Source organism: Rhinoderma darwinii, chromosome 3 (assembly GCF_050947455.1).
Source record: "Rhinoderma darwinii isolate aRhiDar2 chromosome 3, aRhiDar2.hap1, whole genome shotgun sequence".
Classification (NCBI taxonomy): domain Eukaryota; kingdom Metazoa; phylum Chordata; class Amphibia; order Anura; family Rhinodermatidae; genus Rhinoderma; species Rhinoderma darwinii.
Window position 1 is genome coordinate 20,326,628 of NC_134689.1, and position 16,979 is coordinate 20,343,606.

Below are 16,979 nucleotides of genomic sequence, written 5' to 3' on the forward strand. Positions count from 1 at the left end.
GTATAGCCACATTAGCATATTTACAAAAATGTTCATAACTTTGCAAATAATAAAAGTTTTTGTTCAAACAAATTACACTGTAGTTATCAGCATCAAATTATTAGATTAGTTAGGAGATAGGGAATTATTAAACTAGTGACAGATCCTCTTTAAGTGCTGGATGGGTCGTAGCCTTGTGTAAGGTTTCCTAGGTGTAACAGACCCTGGACTCCTGGACTCCTTCATAATCATTGGAATACACAAGACCCAACATTTAGGAGGCATCAACCTTATATAATTGCCGAAGCATGTAAATCATCTGGTTAAAAGATAATAGTCTACCATTAAGACCAGTGGCAGAGGGAAAAGTACAATATCCTGGTCTCTGGCTCATTCCCAAGTTATGAGCTGGAACATCACATACATATTTCATGCCTGGTGACCCACTGAAACGCTCCCTGCGATGTAATGTATCTGATTAGCTTCATACTTTCTTATGAGCCTAGTATTCCCTGTTAGAAGAAAAGATGTAGGAAATATAAAAGATGTGGAAAATATATTTTTCCATATATAAATATAATATACAAAAATAAAATATAATATAACTTTAACACCTTTCATGGATGCAACTCTTCATCCATAAAAGGCGTTGTCTACTATAGAATTTTCATACAACCTATTAGGGAATTCTGAGTTAATAGAGGAGGGGTCCCCTTTTCCGGATTCTCATCTCTTGGCCAGATTGGAGAGTGGTTACAAAGAGCGTCTCTCGCTCTGGAGGACCTGTCCTGTCCTGCGTTACACAGACAACGCATTAATTCAGATAAACATTGTGTAATTCTTTATTTCCCCTGTGGCGGCGCAACAGGAAAATGGAACACTTACTGCCAGGTTTCCCAATGCATCCAACTGCTGGGGTTTTTTGTGATCAGCTCATAGTCAAGGGACCCTTCTAAAAAGGGGAGATTGTCCAAAGCGTAGAACCCCTTTAAGATGTGGATAGTGATGTGGATGGAAATGTGAGTCCTTATAACGTTCCCATGATAACACTGAATGGTCAGCGTACATAGCAGGAAGTAGGAAGGAGACATGGCATGTAGGAGGGCTCTTATATAGAACTTGGTAGTGTAAAGAAGGATATTATAACAAAGGACTAATTTCTTAATATACACAAGTGGGGAATGACGTCACTGCAAGGAAGCTCATTCATACAGATTGCTCCAATTTTTACAAAGGGATTGTAGTGATAAACTTTCCTTAGTTTATATTAGAGTTAGATCTTTAGTGTTCAGCCATTTTTAGTAGATAATGGGGAACCCCTTAAAATGATATCTCATTCACATACAGTACATAGGGGTGCACTGTTTACATTGGATTTCATTATTGATGGCATGTACGACTGTTTCTATATCATAAAAATAAGATATATGTATGATTTACAGACTTATGTCGAATCATTTCCCAAATTACAACCAAATCATAATCGTATAAAGATAACACAAAAATGTAATATTTAAAGGGAGACTCCAGGAACACTGTGTTGTGCCTAGTGCTGAGCCTGAAGTATGACTTCAATCTTTTATGTATTTTGAAACTCTTTGTCGTCCTCCACCCCCTTCAGCCCTGCACTAGCCATGACACAGTGCATCAGTTTATCCTGGACTGGTTCTTTAAAGGGGTTTCTAAGGGGTTTCTAGAAACAGCGCCACTCTTTTGCATGAGCTGTGTCTAGTATTGCAGTTCAGGTCTATTAAAAAAAATAAAAAATGGGGCTGAGCTGCAATATCAGATCCAACCTATGAACAAGGGTGGCGCCATTTCTGGAAAAAATAATCGGAGATAACCCCTTTAAAGTGGGGAGCTCCATTTATGGATATGACATATGTTCCAATAAGGTAAAAGCAAATGTATAACAAGTATGACTGTAGATGGGGCCTTTCATTTATGTGCTGAGTGGAGTTGCCTCTTGACATGCGCTATAATCCATTCATAGTAGCTGACATCCCCGTGAATGATACTACAAACCTGCGCCTCGTCATTAGAAAGAGAAAGAGATGTGTTTCTATCTGGAAGGGAACAAGCTGACATGGTATTCTCTATCGCAGAGAATTGATGTCCTCATTTGTAGCATTGTGTATAATTGGTTGAATCATATTCCTTTCCGTGCTCTTTATTTTTCACGACGCATTCAACCTGCCTGACGTTGTGCTATGTGATAAACTAGTCTGAGCAGAGAGCGGCAGATAAGCGTCCGTAAATTGAGCGTACAAACCTCATGCGGCATCTTCTCATTGAGAATTACTCTCCTAAGACGAATATGGGAATTGGTGCACTCATTATTAGTTTTGACATCTACTAATTTCTCGTATATGGCTACAAAAATATTGAAATTTATTAAGAAAGTTGTAGAGTCCTCCAAAGAAGGGCGTACATACCACAGAGGACGCCCATGTGGATGCTATGGGGCTTATAGAGGCAGAAGGCCTGGTGCCAATTGTAACATTGTCCTATTTTATGGGTGCTGTGAAGCTGAGTGGGGCCCCTTCTCTCTATAGCACCCCACATTTCCAGCCAAAGGGTTAAAATGTTTTTTCCCACAAGGGATGTGAGGCCAGACCTCATGTACCAAGATAGCATGGTAGAGGGCGTTTAACCCCTTCCCTCTTTGGCCGCTTTTGACCTTCCTGACAGAGCCTCATTTTTCAAATCTGACATGTTTCACTTTATGTGGTAATAACTCCGGAATGCTTTTACCTATCTAAGCGATTCTGAGATTGTTTTCTCGTGACACATTGGACTTTATGTTACTGGCAAAATTTGCCCGATACATTCAGTATTTAATTGTGAAAAACACCAAAATGTAGCTAAAAATTGCAAAAATTAGCATTTTTCTCAATTTAAATGTATCTGCTACTAAGACAGGCAGTTATACCACACAAAAATGTTGCTAACTAACATCCCCCATATGTCTACTTTAGATTGGCATCGTTTTTTGATCATCATTTTATTTTTCTAGGACGTTACAAGGCTTAGAACTTTAGCAGCAATTTCTCACATTTTCAAGAAAATTTCAAAATGCTATTTTTACAGGGGCCAGTTCAGTTGTGAAGTGGCTTTGAGGTCCTTAGATATTAGAAACCCCCAATAAGTCACCCCATTTTAAAAACTGCACCCCTCAAAGTATTCAAAACAGCATTTAGAAAGTTTCTTAACCCTTTAGACATTGCGCAGGAATTAAGGCAACGTAGAGGTGACATTTACAAAGTTCATTATTTTTTTCCAGAAATTCATTTTGAATCCATTTTTTTTGTACCACAGAATGTTTTACCCAAGAAATGCAACTCAATATTTATTGCCCAGGTTCTGCAGTTTTAGGAAATATCCCACATATGGACCTAGTGCGGTAATGGACTGAAACACAGGCCTCAGAAGCAAAGGAACACCTTGTGGATTTTGGGCCTCCTTTTTATTAGAATATATTTTAGGCACCATGTCAGCTTTGAACAGGTCTAGTGGAACTAAAACAGTGGTAACCCCCCAAAAGTGACCCCATTTGGGAAACTACACCCCTCGAGGGATTTATCTAGGGGTACAGTGAGCATTTTGACCGGCCAGTTTTTTTGCAAACATTTTTGGAACTAGGCCATGAAAATGAAAATCTACATTTTTTCAAATAAAATGTAGGTTTAGCTAATTTGTTTTCATTTCCAAAAGAACTAAAGTAGAAAAAGCACCACAACATTTGTAGAGCAATTTCTCCCGAGTAAAACAATACCCCACATGTGGTAATAAACGGTTGTTTGGACACACGGCAGGGCTTAGAATGGAAAGTGCGCCATTTGGCTCTTGGAGCTCAAATTTAGCAGGAATGGTTTGCGGAGGCCATGTCGCATTTGCAAAGCCCCTGAGGTGACAAAACAGTGGAAACCCCCAACAAGTGACCCCATTTTGGAAACTATACCCCTCGAGGAATTTATCTAGGGGTACAGTGAGCATTTTGACCGGCCAGTTTTTTTGCAAAAATTTTTGGAACTAGGTCATGAAAATGAAAATCTACATTTTTTCAAATAAAATGTAGGTTTAGCTAATTTTTTTTAATTTCCAAGAGAACTAAAGTAGAAAAAGCACCACAACATTTGTAGAGCAATTTCTCCCGAGTAAAACAATACCCCACATGTGGTAATAAACGGTTGTTTGGACACACGGCAGGGCTTAGAAGGGAAAGAGCGCCATTTGGCTCTTGGAGCTCAAATTTAGCAGGAATGGTTTGCGGAGGCCATGTCACATTTGCAAAGCCCCTGAGGTGACAAAACAGTGGAAACCCCCAACAAGTGACCCCATTTTGGAAACTATACCCCTTGAGGAAATTATCTAGGGGTATAGTGAGCATTTTGACCCCACAGGTTTTTTGCAGAAATTTTTGCAAGTAGGCTGTGAAAATGAAAATCTACATTTTTTCAAATAAAATGTAGGTTTAGCTAATTTTTTTTCATTTCCACAAGGACTAAAGGAGAAAAAGCACCATAAAATTTGTAAAGAAATTTCTCCCGAGTAAAACAATACCCCACATGTGGTAATAAACGGCTGTTTGGACACACGGCGAGGCTGAGAAGGGAAAGAGCGCCATTTGGCTTTTGGAACTTAAATTTAGCAGGAATGGTTTGCGGAGGCCATGTCGCATTTGCAAAGCTCCTGAGGGGACAAAACAGTGGAAACCCCCAACAAGTGACCCCATTTTGGAAACTACACCCCATGAGGAAATTATCTAGGGGTACAGTGAGCAGTTTGACCCCCCAGGTGTTTTACAGAACTTATTGTAAGTAGGCCGTAAAAATGAAAATCTAAATTTTTTCAAAGAAAATGTAGGTTTAGGTATTTTTTTTTCATTTCCACAAGGACTGAAGGAGAAAAAGCACCGCAACATTTGTAAAGCAACTTCTCCCGAGTAAAACAATACCCCACATGTGGTCACAAACATCTGTTTGGACACACGGTAGGGCTCAGAATGGAAGGAGCACCATTTGGATTTTGGAATGGTTTCTGGGCGCCATGTCACATTTGCTGAGCCCCTGTAGTACTAGTACAGTGGAAACACCCCAAAATTGACTCCATTTGGGAAACTGCACCCCCTGAGGAATCATCTAGGGGTATAGTGAAAATTTTGATCCCAAAGGTTTTTTGCTGAATTAATTAGAATTAAGCCATGAAAATGAAAAATAATTTTTTTTTCCAACAAGATGTAGTTTTAGATACACATTTTTCATTTTTACAAGTAATAGAGAAGAAAATGCACCCCAACATTTGTAAAGTAATTTCTCCCGAGTACGGTAACACCCCATATGTGGTTATAATCAGCAGTTTACATATATGTGAGCATTCAGAAGAAAAGGAGCGGTATTTATCTTTTGGAGCGTAGATTTTGCTGGAATGGTTTGCGGACGCCATGTTGCATTTGCAAAACCACTGATGTACCAAACAAAAGTGACCCCGTTTTAGAAACTACACCCCTAAAGGCATCTATCAAGGGGTGTAGTGAGAATTTAGACTCCACAGGTGTTTTTCAGAAATGAATACGCAGTGGATTGTGCAAAGTGAAAATTGCAATTTCTCCACTGATCTGCCCATTCACCGCACAAGATGTTGTGCCCCTAGAGAATCTTACCCCATAAATTGTTAAGCGGGTTCTCCCGGGTATGGTAATGCCTTACTTCTGGCCATAAATTGCTGTTTGGGCACACTGTAGGGCTAAGAAGGGAAAGACCGCCATTTTGAGCATGGATTTTGCTTGGTAATAGTTCTGTCTGGGGTTTTGCTGGTATTTCCGTTTATAATGTGGTGGCATATGTAAGCTGGGCGGAGTGTATCAGGGTATATGTAATCTGTGCGGAGTATATCAGGGTATATGTAATCTGTGCGGAGTACATCAGGGCATAATAAGAGGGTATAATAATGGGGTAAATAATACAATTATCCATAGATGTGTGTTACGCTGTGTAGCGATCCGTTATGCGCAGGCCGGTGTCACACTGATAAACGGTTTTCTTTCTCATTCCCCTTCTGTAACGCTCTGCACCTTTTGGGGACTTTTTCTCCTTCGTAGTTTGGGAAATATTACTGGGAACGTTTTGCGCTGGTATAATACGGGCGCCCTTCCTTCCAGCGGATGTGCGATGTCCCTTCTCTTTCCTAGTTCCTAAATACTATGGCCCTGAAACTGCAGGAATGTTCCCCTCCGGCCTGCGCATTGAGATGTTTTTTCATCACCGCATTACTAGTGCCGTAACTTTTTTGTTTTTCAGTTGATTGAGCGGTGTGCGGGCTTGTTTTTTGCGAGACGGGCTGTAGATTTTATTGGTACCATTTTAGAACACATACGACTTTTTGATCACTTTTTATTTCATTTTTTGGTAAAGGAAGTTACCAAAAACAAGCAATTCTGGAATAGTTTTTTATTGTTTTTTTTATCGGCATCCACAGTGCGCCCTAAATTACATGTTAGCTTTATTCTGCGGGTCGATACGATTACGGCGATACCAAATTGATATAGTTTTTTTTATGTATTGCGGCTTTTGCACAATAAAATCACTTTTTTTATAAAATCATTTGTTTTCTGTGTCGCCATATTCTAAGACCCATAACTTTATTATTTTCGCGTGCACAAAGCGGTGTCAGGGATTATTTTTTGCGGCACGGATTGTCGTTTTTTATTAGTACTATTTTGGAGTAAATGTGACTTTTTGATCACTTTTTATAGCATTTTTTGGAAGGAGATGTGACCTAAAAACAAAGATTCTAGCGTAGTTTTTCATGTTTTTTTTTTTACGGCGTTCACCGTGCGGGATAAATGACACAATTGTTTTGTAGTTTGGGTCGTTACGTACGCGGCGGTACCAATTATGTATAGTTTTTTTAATTTTTACGTTTTTTTCCATAATAAAAGACTTACTATGGGAAAAAAGTTAGTTTAGCTTTATTTTTATTTGAAATGTGTGTGATTTTATTGTTTTACCACATTTTTATTATCTTTTTTTTACTTTTCTGACTTGTCCCACTAGGGGACATGAGGGCCTGATGCCCCGATCGCTACTCTAATACACCGCACTACATACGTAGTGCGGTGTATTAGCGCTGTCAGTTATTCACAGACAGCAAGCCTATGAGGACACGCCGCAGGCGGGTCCTCATCGGCTCCCGTACAAGGCAGACTTGGACGCCATTTTCTGGCGTCCGATTGCCACAGCAACCCAGCGATTGCATCACTGGGTTGCCGATCGGGTGAAAACCTATCAGATGCTGCGCTCTATTGAGCGCAGCATCTGAGGGGTTAATCTGCCGGATCGGAGAATAGCTCCGGTCCTGGCAGTTACAGGAGGGTGCCAGCTGTATAATACAGCTGTCACCCCGCGGTGATGGTGCCGGCTCTGCTTCTGAGCCCGCACCATCACTGCGCCGTACATATACGGCGCTTTGCGGGAAGCACCTCCCGACAGCGCCGTATATATACGGCGGATGTCGGGAAGGGGTTAAAGGGCATTGGAAGAACATGGCTGTTTTATTTTAGAAACAGCGCCACTCTCACTCATAGGTTGTATCTGGTATTGCAGCCTATAATCAAGAATTGCACAGTTTATGGAAGAAAGCAGTCATGTTCTTCTAATCTCATACAACCTCCTATAATTATCGGCTATATAGGGATCGCTCTCCTCTATTTATGCCTTTGCCCCCAACTATGGTCATTCCGATAGAAGTTTAGCACTGGGTATAAAGAAGGTAGTTCTCTTCTTTGAGGTTACCATATGATAAATTTCCTCTCTTCTTAAGATAGTACATTAATGGAGAATCTTATGTGGCGGAGGGGTCCTCAGGGACATAGTAAAAATATCATTTCCATTACAAATTCTGCACCCCTATAGCATAGTAAAAGAGGATTCTTAACGTTAAGGGGCCCATGTGTTAAATCAACTATGAATGGGAATACGTTGGTGAATGTACTAGATAGTTGTAGCAGAGCTCAATTGGTCATTGAACTTTTTGGGGCTCCATACTTTGCCCATTTTCATAACTCATCAGATAGTTGGTTAACCTGCTGTTCCATGTAAATTCACAGATAACACATTGTGCCAAATGACAACTGTAAGCATGACATGCCGGTTCAGAGACCCTGGTTCAGAACGGTATTAAACCTTGTGACCTTGACCGGGTCCTTGAATCATCTGCTGTTGCGGACATCACAAATTAGACGCCAATCTGATGAGTGTACGCGCTAAACTGATTTAGTGTATAAGCAACATCTGCTTCCAACGCTCGGATTCTGAATATATTTTTTTTCGTCTCGGGGGACACATGCTCTGCATTAAATAATTATCACATGCCGGCATATCAATATACCTGCGACAAATAGATGTTTTCCTTTATTTTTTTTTATGTGCGTGTCACTTTGTTTCCCGGGTCAACAAGCTGCACAATATTTTGATGACTGTCGTTAGTAATAAAATATTAGTACGTAGGCGGCGGCGCACCGGCTGGCTTGGTCACACTTTTTGTTCCAGTATTGGTGTTGTGTGGATGCCTATTGTGTTTTTTGTGTATTGATGGGCCGTGCGTCTGACAGCGTTGTTTATCTCCGCTCCGTGTCCCCGCCCCACAAGCTGCTCCTGACTTTATCAAATTACTTCTACCAAGTCCCAGGGCACCATCAACATTACTTCAAATCTGTCACAACTGGCATTCTGCGGGCTTGCTTGAAAGGATGGTTAACAGGTCTGATCGTTGGCACAGATGTGTGACATAAACAAACAAATCTCTTCCACAGGCTTTGTTAATTCATCTTTTGCTTGTGAAGAGATGTGAGAGGAGGAGAAGGGGCTGGAAGGGAAATTAGCAGGATATCGATACCCACCATCATCCCGCCCGTCCTGCAATCAGCAATTCTTCTCCTGGATTTTGGTTACTTAGACAAACAAAAGGGTCATATAACCCGACAGGGATGAATTTAAAGGGGCAATAAAGACTAAAATGACCTGGGAGCACATGGTTAAAAGAGTGTCGGGGGTGGGGAGGGGGTCCTAATTTAGTTTTTTTAAATGGTGCTTGAAAACACTTGGAGACATTTTTATAAGGATGTTCTGCAGGGGCAGGACAAGCCATGTTGGTTCAGCATCATAGTTGCTGGGTTCACAATCATTTAAATGTCCCCTTTCCCTACCAATCCAGAGTCTTTTTATTTATAAAGGGAAATACTCATTGGTAAAAAATAGGTAGGATATTGTTTTTATTTTTTTGAATCCATAAATTCTGCCTCCCCTAGTCAATGGTGCCCTAGGCAACAGCCTACTAAGCCTACCCCTTGTCCCACCCCTGCTGTTCTGACACATTATGGTCATTGTACAACATAATTATAAAGCATTTTTGCAATATTTTTAAGTATTAGAAATGTATGATGCCAAGTGTCAGATGTCAGGTGCATCGTATTAGTATACAACATACAACATTTTATGTATATATCACACGGGTTGAGACATTTTCTCAAGCCAGTATTTAAAGCTAGAAGATTTTCGTACATAAATAAATAAGCTCGACTTCACTGGTCCCTTTAGGTTTTGCCTATATTTTAATCTGCCTGCCTCATACTTTTTGCAGGCAGTTTAAAAAAAGAATTTTCTCGAACCCCCAGCGATCAACCGTTATACATTTGCCCTACAATGACCATGTAATGCATGGGCGGTCCGCGTCCACCAGTCGCTCTTACATACCAGCTCTCCATTTTGGCTCACAGGGGGGGATCCCGAGCAGGGAACCCACCTCTATGATATCCATATTCCCTAATAGGGAGTGTGGAAACAGGTTTTCATCGCGAAACAACCCCTTTAAGGTGGCTATTAACATGGAGTCCATGGACCGGTTGAATGGAATTTAACGACAATCTCTACATCTATGGCGCAAATCCCATTTTTTCACACCGATAGAATTTGGTTCCATTGGTCTAGTCATTTGTTGGACCTGCTGAAATATGTAGCCATGGTCGTTAATCATAATTAAGATTTTCATCTCGTTTATAATTATTTTAGAATCAAACTAAAATTTCCCATTTAGGGCAAAACCTGATAAATTTTCCAAAAATGATTCCGGTAAAGAATCCAGATTGGGGTGAATCTTAAAATGTAATCCCGCATGTATGAATGGGGTGGAAATGAAAGATTGCAATTAAGTGGGCCACACCAGGAAAACGTATAACGCCCCGACTATAAATGGAGATTCTTCGGGTTGATACGAGAGGTTTTATGTTATGAGAAGATCTGTCTGAGTGGTCCTTATTTTACTGCCCAGGAAAGCGTCTGTACTTATAAGTGATCCCTTCGCTCTTGAGTATCACATCTCCTGTGGATACACTTTCCATTGTATGGAGGGGATTATGTCCAACACTTTCCCTGCTTCGGATTAAGCTCCTGTAATCCGACCATGGAAACTCAGCCACCCAGACTCAGCCGGCTGCTGCCGCCGCCGAGCATCTCGTAGTACCCGGAGAAAATGATGTGTAATCAGGTGGAAAATTCTGCTATTTGCATCTGTGCAACAGATAAGTCAACTTTCACTTCCCTCAGAGACGGGCAGCAGCGAAGAGCACAGCCCATGGCGACATTCATAGTCTCATTAACCCTTTCTCTGCGGCGGTGCCACCCATCGCACCGTACTAGGTCACGGGTGGATTAGCAGTTAATCATGCATTCCATCTTTTGTAGGTATTTACTGAACCCCCCAATTATGTGACAATGATATTTCGCATGTGACTTTGTATAGTGTCCTCTGTAGTATTCGAAGAAGAAATCGTTTCGGTTCTGAAATGCAAAGTTTTACACAATAAAGAAAACTTTCTGCAAAAAATAAAATAATTGGCGGAATAGATTCTTATAGTCTGGAAACAAGCCGATCATATCAGCCCAGTTATCAGCGCCCCTCTACCCACATGAATTCTTAGTTACCAGCTCGTAAATCAAAGGGTTACGTTTCAAGAAAAATTATTTTTGGGTTTGCATACGGTTTCTTTGCGTCTTTATCTTTGTGTTGGACTAATGTAAAAATGGAGCATATAAATTGAATAGGATCTATTGACGTTATTGATGGGATGTAAACTCAGATGTAGCAGAGCTGAACCTGTCATTTAAACATTTGGCACTGCATCATATACGCTATAGTATAACTTTGAAGTAATGCAGTAAGTTTACCCGCAATCCTATTTGACACCACATATAACATTAAAGGGTCATCCCATCTTACACATTTATAGAATATCCAAGGGGTAAGTCCGGGACCCGCAACTATTTCGAGAACCGGGGTTGGTTTCCGTAGCTGCCATAAAAGTGAATGAAGAGAGTGGCGCACATGCGTGCCCATCTTTCCGTTCATTCTCGGCCACCTCACCAGACAGGCGGTTGAGATACCCCTGTTCTTAACATAAGTGTGGGTCTTAAATGTCTAAGTTTGGAGTTACCCTTTAAGCCAAATGACAATGTGAGCTCAGCTACATCTGTACATAAGTTTACTACACAAATTTGCTGCTTATGCTTCAATATAACACTGGGGGAACCCGCTTTCTTCTGAGGTCCTGCATGGTATAGCTCAGTCCGTTGTATTCCACTGTATGAGCAGTTTGACAGGAGTCGCTGTAAGGTCTATTATTAACCCATGCAAATTGGATGCAGACAGCTGAGGTTGTGGCAGCGGAAGGCTTGTAGCAGTGATAGGAAGGGTCTGTGATGGATGTTACACTACACGCTTCACCGCCTGTCTGTTTACTGGTGCAGGGACAGATGGATTGGCCAAAGGGATCCCCAGATGTGCCACTTATCAATGTAAAATGTGTGTTTAACAGGGCATACATGGCTGCACAAGCCAACAGACAACCTTTCAGGTGTCTTCCTGCTCTGAGCACAGTTCCTCTGTAAGAAGTTGACCCTTAAATAAATTAAGCAGAAGTTCCACATTACTTGTTATGATCTCAAAGTAACTGAACTTTTTTTTTGGGGTCCGTTAGCTCATCTTTAAATAGGAACTCTTTTTGTGACCTATACTTGTATATAAAAGGGGGTTGTTCATTTTCGACAATCCCTACTTGTTAGAAGTGTCACTTCTTCTGCAGAGTCCCACTGCTGCGACCCCCAGCGATCATCTGTAATCTGTGGTGAAAGCTAGCAGTAAGTGTTCAATTTCCCTGCAGCGCCACCACAGGGAGAATTAAGAATTACACAGTGTCCATTTATATGAATGCGTTGTTTGTGTAATGCAGGATAGGACAGGTCCTCCAGAGAGAAAGATGCTCTATGTAACTGCTCTTTCCACTCTTGCCAAGATATGAGAATCCTGAAAAGAGGACCCCCCACTTTAAAGTCAGAATTCCCTAACAGGGTTTATGAAAGTGGGTTTTCTAAACTGGACAATCCCTCTAAACACCATTTTCTATTTCTGAATACAGATAACAACTAGATATTACTATCAATAGCTGTGAATATAGCACTGTGGTTTTCTTTATGATTTGTCTCTGGAGGAGAGTAGTAGGAGATGCCTAGGAATGGAAGGGGGGCACTTTAAGTGACTTGTGGTTATGCAAGATTGTGTAAATGGGGATTATTATCTACAAATGTTCTTTAAGTGTCCTTAGTCATCTCTGATGAGACAATTAATGTATCAGTCTCCAATTTATATTTATGTTCTCTACAAATAAAACTATATTGAATTTTAATAATTCAACTCAATATAAATGACTTTTTGTCATTAAGTGACAAGCAAGAAAAAAAAATGCAGCATTTAAGGCCGTGACTTGTCAGACACATTTTTCATACATGGACAAATGTTTTCCATCCATGAAATGGATCCTTCAGCAAATGAGCATCCTGGAAGTAATTCGCTGTCACAGCTAACTCTGGCCATACAAAACTGGCGTCTGCAAGACATTATTGGCTCCAGCAAATAATTACATCTCCTGACTCCCTGATCCTTCCCTATGGTCCTTGACCTCAGTCTAACACTAATAAAGGGATCGATATGTAAGGAAGAGCCCCCCCTGCTGGAAATGTCTGACAACAGCAAGTATGGGTCCAGCACAATGGTAAGATGTCCACTCTGTTTCGTTAGACTATGCTTTTTTATTCTGACACTTAATATTTATTATATTATAGATATTATGTTGCTGTCAGTCATACAGTTAAAAAGCAGCTCCACCTAAAACACACATATACTATAACTCCCAATGTGGAAAGTGGACGTCTCTTGCTGGCATGGTTACAAACTCCTTTATCCCATGCTATCCTGTCCATATGGAAAATCTAGCATTTCTATAACTGTTTCTCCAACAATTTCTCATATTCTAGGTCTTGGGGGTGGGGGGCGGGGGGTGCCACTGCTGGGAGTCCCCATTTAGCTGATCTGGCACTAGAGCCGGAATGTTTATGCAACGGCACTGCAGGGGACACAAAGCATGATATTGTCCATTATCTACTATGTCGAGATGCTCCATTGCTAAAATCTGTGTTCTGCTTTATGGAATAGAGAGAAAGTTCCCAAATAGAGGACCTTAAAATATCCTAAAACGGGATTTGTAAAATCTGCAGAATGCTACAGTCAACGTCAGTGTATATACAGTATCACCAATGTAATCTGTGCGACAATTAAGGTCTTGAATACTTTTGCAACTGGACAAGTGCCAGGGCAAAAACCTCCAGACACCAGAGGCGTAGCTATAGGGGTAGCTATAGGCCTTGGTGCATGAGGGGGATCAATAAGGCCCCTCTGCCACATAAGATGAAACCTGTATTGTAAAGGGCACATGAAAGATAGGGGTATTTGCATAGGGTACCAGGAGCGTGGCACTACTGTTATGGTGTAAAATCTGCTAAAATAAAATGACTGCTATCAGTCTCACAAGTAGATGAGCCTCCAGCCTATACTAGCTGCATGCACAGGTCAGACGCGGCAGGCCGAGGATTTTAGGATTAATAACACTGTGGGTCTATAATGATGACTCACACAAAAACCTTCAAGATGTTCCTACCGTCTGCTCCGTCCAGGTACACAAAGTACACAATGAAGGTGTTATGCTGCCCATGTGTGTGTGTTTGTAAGGAGATGGATTACTTATTCTTTTACCTTTAACCCATAGATAGATCTACTACAAAGAAAATACTACAATAGTTTGTTAATTATTAATCATCATATTTTTAATAATCATATTATAATGGTAGCCTTTTATCACTGAAACAGCTTGCAATGTTTATTAATATGTATGATTTTGCATTTGGCATAGAGACCAGTAAATGCAAGGAACAGGGTTACAAAAAATAGCTGAGATCACACTGACTGTGAGGGTGTAACTAACAGAGGTGACCATTGATGTTCTTCCCATTATTTGCTTTGTTTCCCCTTTGTGATCTTACTTATGGTTGCAGCTGCTTTGATGGTATATCTAGCTCCTCCCTCTCAGATGACCAGCCCCAGAGTAGCTGCTGTAGCTAGCCCCACCCCTGAGGATGAGCAGTCCCTGTATCCTGCTCTGTATAAGCCTTGTATTTAACAGCAAGAAATAGAGGACACCTAAAGTGGATCTATTATACCAGATGTACATGATGTCAATTTACAGTCTTTTTACAACATATGCCAAATGATTACTGTGATGGCAATGCTTATCATTACCGCGCTGTAAAGAATTGACAACAAAACAGATAAATGCAGGTACACAAACGACTTTCCTACTTTTTAAAGAATTTCTGAATACTTAATGTCCTAAGAAAATGATTTTTTTTGCTTGTAAAACTTCAGAATGTTCGGTAATAAGTCACTGAGAATGCACATCCCTTTGTAATATTTACTGTTTAAATAATTAATTTGCAGAGGGATAAAAAAAATCCTCTCCGGGCTGTGGTATCTGCAATTAATTATTCATTAATAACTTGCTAATTGCACCAGGCTGCTGAAACCAGAAATTCAAGGGTGGATTTGGAAAAAAAAATGTATAAAATCTTCAAAGATAATTCTTTTTTTTTTTTCTTCTTTCTAAAAAGTAGCATTGCTGAGCTCATTTAGTGGTGCAGTTGATATATTTTAATCTTATAGTATATTGCATTACAGAGACCGTAAAGCTTTCTTTGTAAATGGCTCATAGGTGTGTCTATGTACATATAAAGAGAGACAGAGAGATGTAGCAGAGCTGAATTTGTTACTCAACTTTATCTTTTGTGTACAGTGATAACTCATCGTCCTGTGGAAAGTCATAGATAGTGTATTATGATATCACAGCACACTGCGAAATCACAAAATCAGCTCTACTTCATCTGTGTATCGTCGAATCAGGAGTAGGCTAAGGACTAGATATATGGCTACACCTGAGAAAGTGTCATCACCTAATAAGAGACAGTCAATCAATCAATCAATCAATCAGAAAACTGATGCCCTAATCAGTTCTTCTGGGGGTCTAATGCAAGACCCTGAGGGTCTTGCATTAGTGTGGATTCATTCAATCCACACTACCAGATCATCATTTATTAGAAAGCACTAGTTTAGGGCCAACTATTGTATAGTCATGCTAGTACTAAGAAACTTTAGTCATGCTGGTTATATAGTTCACAACTTTTTCTTGGTAGATGTCTACCCATCTATAGCCACCCGGAAACGTAAGACATAGCAGTTCCCTTTGCTAGTAGAAGAACTTCATGAACAAAATAGGGCAATGGCGGAGAAATTAAATCACCACCGCCCTCCTCTATTTACATGAGAACTATTTATTAGGGAATTATTACTCTCAAGGAGTTGCTTCAGCTTGGCTTCAAGGTGTAGCCACACTTTAAAGTGAATGTCCATCCTTGAACACCATTTTGGGTTTTGTTAACCTTAATAGCTCCAAAATTCTGTGCTGATCAATTTTATAGCAGCCAGAGCTCTGTTTTCCTGATAAAGAGCTCCAAATGTCCTGCATAGATATAAAGTTAAAAGATAACATTCTGGCTTTCTGCAGCTACCACTAGAGGGAGCTTAGGAGCTTACTGCATACTGGGTTATTATTGAGATCAATGTATACTCAGTATGCAGTAAACTCCTAAGCTCCCTCTAGTGGTGGCTGCATGCAACCAGAATTTTATCTTTTAACTCTATGTCTATGCAGGGGATTTTTGGCTCTGAATCAGCAGAATGGAGCGCTGTCCCCTGTAAAGATATATAAAAAAATTAAACCAGCACAATTTTGGACCTGGTATTAAAAGGAGGACAGTCACTTTAAAACAAAATCCTTGACTATGCGCAGTATACGACATGAATGATTGGACTCTTAGGAGAAACAATTGTGTTATATATAAACAGGATTATTATTAGAGCTATAGAGGTTACTTGTTTGAGAACCACTGCTGAGTGGGTGACCTCTTCTCTTACATTACAAAAGTCTCAGTTACTTAAATCCAGACAAAAAAAAAGCCACACAAAAGCTAATGGCTCAATTGAAACATCTTCAGACATAACATTTCAATGCCGATAACCATCGGAGTTCTGCGTCAATCCTAGCATAGACAGAATGTCACCTGTCAATCAAAGCAGGGGCCGGCTGGGACAGATTAGGCCTGAATGGGGAAAGAGAAAAGAGGTTTGTCTGCCCAAGCAAAAGCCGTATGTATCTCCTTCTTTGAATGAACCACAATACAGAATGTGCTGAATAGGTGGCATGTATCAAGTATTATAAACCTCCGTCCCCATCCTTAAGAATTCTGGGTCATATCGTCCCACGGGATTCAGCAGCAGTAAGAGTCCAATATACCTATTCAAGTCACTTCTACAGAGAAGAAATATTATCTCACTTTTCCTGCCCTATTTTTCTCTACCGAGATCAGACGGGTGGTGTCTATTGATGGCGACTGGTGATTTGGTTATAAGGCCTGTGTTTTTGTAATAGTGGGGGGCAGGGGGGTTCGAACGCCGCCGGGAGGGTTTGAAGGGGACACATTAAGCTCTATTTACATTTAAATAGA

The 16,979-nt window shown here is 40.5% G+C and overlaps 1 protein-coding gene across 3 annotated transcripts in view; it reads left to right on the forward strand.

The window, feature by feature from the left end:
* The window catches only part of EBF1 (EBF transcription factor 1), a 329,952-nt gene that overhangs the window by 158,502 nt on the left and 154,471 nt on the right, over nucleotides 1-16,979 (forward strand). The gene's annotated exons all lie outside the window — the stretch shown is intronic.